At 39.9% G+C, this 7,255-nt stretch overlaps 1 non-coding gene across 1 annotated transcript; it reads right to left on the bottom strand.

The window, feature by feature from the left end:
• Positions 1 to 877: 877 nt before the first annotated feature.
• Positions 878 to 986, bottom strand: LOC112798486 (small nucleolar RNA R71). Its single transcript, XR_003200096.1, has one exon. It is a non-coding gene; the product is annotated as a small nucleolar RNA R71 (small nucleolar RNA).
• Between the last annotated feature and the right edge of the window lie 6,269 nt (positions 987 to 7,255).

Below are 7,255 nucleotides of genomic sequence, written 5' to 3'. Positions count from 1 at the left end.
TTTGAAAATTCTTTCCTCTTTTTCAAAATTCTTTTTAATTAAATAATTGTTTCAAATTTTAATTTTAATTTTATTCCTTCTCTTAATTTTCGAAAATCACTAACCTTTTTTCAAAAACAATTTTCGAAATTCTCTCCCTCTCATCTCTTTCTATTTATTTATTCATTTACTAACATTTCTCTTCATCTAAAAATTTGAACCCTCTCTTCCCCTTCTGTGTTCGAATTTTTCTCTCCTTCATTCTTATTCTTCTTTTCTTCTACTCACATAAAGGAATCTCTCTACTGTGGTAAAGAGGATCCCTATTATTATTTTTTGTTCCCTTCTTTTTCATATGAGCAGGAGCAAGGACAAGAACATTCTTGTTGAAGTAGATCCTGAACCTGAAAGGACTCTGAAGAAGAAACTAAGAGAAGCTAAAGCACAGCAATCCAGAAAAAACCTTACAGAAATTTTCGAAAAAGAAGAGGAGATGGCAGCCGAAAATAATGACAATAACAATAATGCAAGGAGGATGCTTGGTGATTATACTACACCTACTTCTAATTTTTATGGAAGAAGCATCTCAATCCCTGCTATTGGAGCAAATAATTTTGAGCTGAAGCCTCAACTAGTTGCTCTAATGCAACAGAACTGCAAGTTTCATGGACTTCCATCAGAAGATCCCTATCAGTTTTTAACTGAATTCTTGCGGATTTGTGAGACTGTTAAGACTAATGGAGTAGATCCTGAAGTCTACAGGCTCATACTTTTCCCCTTTGCTGTAAGAGACAGGGCTAGAACATGGTTGGACTCACAACCTAAGGATAGCCTGGACTCTTGGGATAAGCTGGTCACGGCCTTCTTGGCCAAGTTCTTTCCTCCTCAAAAGCTGAGCAAAGTTAGAGTGGATGTTCAGACCTTCAAGCAAAAAGATGGTGAATCCCTCTATGAAGCTTGGGAAAGATACAAGCAGTTGACCAAAAAGTGTCCTTCTAGCATGCTTTTAGAGTGGACCATTTTAGATATATTCTATGATGGTCTATCTGAGCTTTCTAAGATGTCACTAGGCCATTCTGCAGGTGGATCCATTCACCTAAAGAAAACGCCTGTAGAAGCTCAAGAACTCATTGACATGGTTGCAAATAACCAATTTATGTACACCTCTGAGAGGAATCCTGTGAGTAATGGGACGCCTCAGAGGAAGGGAGTTCTTGAAATTGATGCTCTGAATGTCATATTGGCTCAAAATAAAATGTTGACTCAGCAAGTTAACATGATTTCTCAGAGTCTGAATGGATTGCAAAATGCATCCAACAGTACTAAAGAGGCATCTTCTGAAGAAGAAGCTTATGATCCTGAGAACCCTACAATGGCAGAGGTAAATTACATGGGTGAACCCTATGGAAACACCTATAATTCCTCATGGAGAAATCATCCAAATTTCTCATGGAAGGATCAACAAAAGCCTCAACAAGGCTTTAATAATGGTGGAAGAAACAGGCTTAGCAATAGCAAGCCTTTTCTATCATCTTCTCAGCAACAGACAGAGAATCCTGAGCAGAGCCCCTCTAGCTTAGCAAACATATCCTCTGATCTATCTAAGGCCACTTTAAGTTTCATGAATAAAATAAGGTCCTCCATTAGAAACTTGGAGGCACAAGTGGGTCAACTAAGTAAGAAAATCACTGAAACTCCTCCTAGTACTCTCCCAAGCAATACAGAAAAGAATCCGAAAAGAGAGTGCAAGGCCATTGATATAATCAATATGGCCGAATGCAAAGAGGAAGAGAAGGACGTGAATCCCAGTGAGGAAGACCTCCTGGGACGTCCTCTTAACAAAAAGAAGTTCCAAACTGAGGAACCTAAGGAATCTGAGGCTCACCTAGAGACCATAGAGATTCCATTGAACCTCCTTTTACCATTCATGAGCTCTAAGAACTATTCTTCCTCTGAAGAAGATGAAGATGTAACTGAAGAGCAAGTTGCTCAATATCTAGGAGCCATCATGAAGCTGAATGCCAAGTTGTTTGGTAATGAGACTTGGAAAGGTGAACCTCCCTTGCTCATTAGTGAACTAGATACATGGGTTCAGCAAACTCTACCTCAAAAGAAACAAGATCCTGGTAAATTCTTAATATCCTGTACCATAGGCACCATGACCTTTGAGAAGGCTCTGTGTGACCTGGGGTCAGGTATAAATCTTATGCCACTCTCTGTAATGGAGAAACTGGGGATCTTTGAGGTACAAGCTACAAGAATCTCATTAGAGATGGCAGACAAGTCAATAAAACAAGCTTATAGATTGGTAGAGGACGTGTTAGTGAAGGTTAAAGGCCTTTACATCCCTGCTGATTTCATAATCTTAGACACTGGGAAGGATGAGAATGAATCCATCATTCTTGGAAGACACTTCCTAACCATAGCAGGAGCTGTGATTGATGTTGACAGAGGAGAGCTAGTCCTTCAATTGAATGGGGACTACCTTGTGTTTAAAGCTCAAGGATCTTCCTCTGTAACCATAGAGAGGAAGCATGAAAAGCTTCTCTCAATACAGAGTCAAACAAAGCCCCCACAGTCAAACTCTAAGTTTGGTGTTGGGGGGCCACAACCAAACTCTAAGTTTGGTGTTGAACCCCCACATTCAAACTCTAAGTTTGGTGTTGGGAAGTCCCAACAATGCTCTGATGATCTGTGAAGCTCCATGAGAGCTCACTGTCAAGCTATTGACATTAAAGAAGTGCTTATTGGGAGGCAACCCAATTTTTATATATCTATATTTCTATTGTTCTTTTATGTTTTATTAGGTTTATGATCATGTGGAGTCACAAAACAATTGCAAAAATTAAAAATAGAATAAAAAATAGCAGAAGAAATAGCACACCCTGAAGGAAGAGCTCACTGGCGTTTAAATGCCAGTAAGGAGCATCTGGCTGGCGTTTAACGCCAAAACAGAGCATGAAGCTGGTGTTGAACGCCATAAACAAGCAGTAGTCTGGCATTTAAATGCCAGGATTATACCCTGAGGAGAGCTGGTGTTAAACGCCATAAACAAGCATGGAAGTGGCGTTCAACGCCAGAAACATGCTGCAGATTGGCGTTGAACGCCCAAAACAAGCATGGAAGCGGCGTTTAACGCCAGAAACATGCTACAGATTGGCGTTGAACGCCCAAAACAAGCATGGAAGCGGTGTTTAACGCCAGAAACATGCTGCAGTCTGGCGTTAAATGCCATGATTGCATACAGAGGGCGTTTTACACGCCTAAAGGGTGCAAGGATGAGAAATCCTTGATACATCAGGATCTGTGGACCCCATAGGATCACCTCAGGATCTGTGGACCCCACAGGATCCCCACCTACCTTCTCCCTCTCTCTCACACCTTTTCATAACACTCTTCCCCAAACATCATTCACCAATCACCTCAATCACTCTTCCCCATCACCTCTCACCACTCACATCCATCCTCTCTTCCCTATAAACCCCACCTACCTTCAAATTCAAAATCTCTTTCCCACCCAATCCCACCCTAAATGACCGAAACCTAACCCCTCTCCCTCCACTATATAAACCCCTCCATCCTTCTTCATTTTCACATAACACTACCCTCTCTTCTCCCCCTTGGCCGAATACACCTCTCTCTCCCTCTCCTCCATATCTTCTTCTTCTTCATCTATTCTTTTTTCCTTTGCTCGAGGGCGAGCAACATTCTAAGTTTGGTGTGGTAAAAGCATAGCTTTTTTGTTTTTCCATAACCATTTATGGCACCTAAGGCCAGAGAAACCTCTAGAAAGAGGAAAGGAAAGACAAAAGCTTCCACTTCTGAGTCATGGGAGATGGAGAGATTCATCTCAAGGGTCCACAGCTTAGTAATAGAGCATTTAACTGCACATCAAGAGAGCCCACTCATGGACCTCAATAAAAGTATGAGGAATTCCCTCATCAAGAAATCCCTGAAATACCTCAGCGGCTACATTTTCCTTCACACAATTATTGGGAGCAACTAAGGATAGGAGCACCAAAATCACTAGGGATGAAGCAACAAAGGCAAGAAAGAGACATAGAGGAGCTCAAAGAGCACCATTGGTTCTTCAAGAGGAAGACGCCACCCTCACTAAGGTGGACTCATTCCTTAATCTCAGTGTCTACTTATTTGCTGTTTTTGGTTTTTGAGCTTCATGATTGTCTATGTTTGTATCTTCATTACATGATCATTAATGTCTAGTGTCTATGTCTTAAGGCTATGAATAATTCCATGAATCCTTCACCTTTCTTAAATGAAAAATGTTTTTAATACAAAAAAATAAGAAGTACATGAGTTTCGAAATTATCCTTGAAATTAGTTTAATTATATTGATGTGGTGACAATACTTTTTGTTTTCTGAATGAATGCTTGAACAGTGCATATTTTTTTCTTGTTGTTTATGAATGTTAAAATTGTTGGCTCTTGAAAGAATGATGTAAAAGAGAAATGTTGTTGATGATCTGAAAAATCATAAAATTGATTCTTGAAGCAAGAAAAAGTGGTGAAGAACAAAGTTTGAGAAAAAAAAGTGGCAAAAAAATATAAAAAAAAAAGAAAAAGCAAGAAGAAAAAGCCAATAGCCCTTAAAACCAAAAGGCAAAGGTAAAAAGGATCCAAGGCTTTGAGCATCAATGGATAGGAGGGCTCAAGGAAATAAAATCCAGTCCTAAGCGGCTAAATCAAGCTGTCCCTAACCATGTGCATGTGGCATGCAGGTCCAAGTGAAAAGCTTGAGACTGAGTGGTTAAAGTCATGATCCAAAGCAAAAAGAGTGTGCTTAAGAGCTCTGGACACCTCTAACTGGGGACTTTAGCAAAGCTGAGTCACAATCTAAAAAGGTTCACCCAGTCACGTGTCTGTGGCATTTATGTATCCGGTGGTAATACTGGAAAACAAAGTGCTTAGGGCCACGGCCAAGACTCATAAAGTAGCTGTGTTCAAGGATCAACATACTTAACTAGGAGAATCAATAACACTATCTAAACTCTGAATTCCTAGAGATACCAATCATTCTAAACCTCAAAGGATAAAGTGAGATGCCAAAACTGTTCGGAAGCAAAAAGCTACAAGTCCCGCTCATCTAGTTAGAACTAATATTCATTGATATTTTGAGATTTTTAGTATATTCTCTTCTTTTTATCCTATTTGATTTTCAGTTGCTTGGGGACAAGCAACAATTTAAGTTTGGTGTTGTGATGAGCGGATAATTTATACGCTTTTTGGCATTGTTTTTAGGTAGTTTTTAGTAAGATCTAGCTACTTTTAGGGATATTTTTATTAGTTTTTATGCAAAATTTACATTTCTGGACTTTACTATGAGTTTGTGTCTTTTTCTGTGATTTCAAGTATTTTTTGGCTGAAATTGAGGGACCTGAGCAAAAATCTGATAGGAGGCTGACAAAGGACTGCTGATGCTGTTGGATTCTGACCTCCCTGCACTCGAAATAGATTTTCTTGAGCTAAAAAACTCCAAATGGCATGCTTGTAACTGCGTTGGAAAGTAGACATTCAGGGCTTTCCAGCAATATATGATAGTTTATACTTTATTCAATTTTAGACGACGCAAACTGGCGTTCAACGCCAGTTCTATGCTGCATTCTGGAGTAAAACGACAGAAACACGTCACAAACCAGAGTTAAACGCCAAAAACACGTTACAACTTGGTGTTTAACCCCAAGAGAAGCCTCTACATGTGTAAAGCTCAAGCTCAGCCCAAGCACACACCAAAGTGGGCCCCAGAAGTGGATTTCTGCACTAAGACTTATTTTTGTAAACCCTAGTAACTAGTTTAGTATAAATAGAACTTTTTACTATTGTGTTGGGAGGCCATTAGTCTTTTTCCCTATTTTTGAATTCACATGATATTTGGGGAGGCTGGCCATTCGACCATGCCTAGACCTTATTCTTATGTATTTTCAACAGTGGAGTTTCTACACACCATAGATTAAGGTGTGGAGCTCTGCTGTACCTCGAGAATTAATGCAATTACTATTGTTCTTCTATTCAATTCAAGCTTATTCTTGTTCTAAGATATTCGCTGCACTTCAACCTGATGGATGTGATGATCCGTGACACTCATTATCATCCGTCCTTATGAACGCGTGCCTGACAACCACTCCCGTTCTACCTTAGATCGAGCGCGTATCTCTTGGATTCCTTAATCAGAGTCTTCGTGGTATAAGCTAGAATTATTGGCGGCCATTCTTGAGAATCTGAAAAGTCTAAACCTTGTCTGTGGTATTCTGAGTAGGATTCAAAGATTGAATGACTGTGACGAGCTTCAAACTCGCGAGTGTTGGGCGTAGTGACAAACGCAAAAGGATCAATGGATCCTATTCCGACATGATCGAGAACTGACAGATGATTAGTCGTGCTGTGACAGAGCATTTGGACCATTTTCACTGAGAGGATGGAAAGTAGCCATTGACAACGGTGACGCCCTACATACAGCTTGTCATGGAAAGGAGTATGAAGTTGCTGAATTACATAATGAATTATTTATCTTTATATTCAAAAACCATTATAACCATTTGAATCCGCCTGACTGAGATTTACAAGATGACCATAGCTTGCTTCATACCAACAATCTCCGTGGGATCGACCCTTACTCACGTAACGTATTACTTGGACGACCCAGTGCACTTGCTGGTTAGTTGTGCGAAGTTGTGATAAAGTGTGATTCACGTTTGAGAGCACCAAGTTTATTGGCGCCATTGTTGATGCTCACAATTTCGTGCACCAGTCTCTTCACCCAAAATTTGGGTGACTTCTCCATCTCTGATTGTAGGTCTTGGAGTATGGATCATTATTGAGATTTCTAGGAGCATTCCCCATGTAATTGACCTGTTTAGTAGAAGATTGAGCATAATTATAATTCTCATTTGGCATAAAATTACCTGTCATGTCATAAGGAACCTCTTGAGGTGTATTCTGGGTGTTGACAGCTGAAACTTGCATTCCACTCAACCGTTGAGTAATTAGATTTATTTGTTGAGACAAAAGCTTATTCTGAGAAAGAAGAGCATCAATAGCTACCACTTCCAAAATGCCTCTCTTTTGAGTGGTCTTAGAGTTCACAGGGTTCCTGTTAAATGCGTATAAAAATTGATTGTTAGCAACCAACTCAATGAGCTCAGTAGTCTCCTCTGGTGTCTTCTTCATGTGCAATGAACCACCTGCTGAATGATCTACACTCATCTTGGATACTTCATCTAAGCCCTCATAAAAGACATTCAGCTGAGTCCACTTAGAG

The sequence above is a fragment of the Arachis hypogaea genome, chromosome 4 (assembly GCF_003086295.3).
Source record: "Arachis hypogaea cultivar Tifrunner chromosome 4, arahy.Tifrunner.gnm2.J5K5, whole genome shotgun sequence".
NCBI classification, from domain to species: Eukaryota; Viridiplantae; Streptophyta; class Magnoliopsida; order Fabales; family Fabaceae; genus Arachis; species Arachis hypogaea.
Note: the sequence above shows the minus strand (reverse complement) of the source record. Positions and strands in the feature narration are given on the sequence as shown.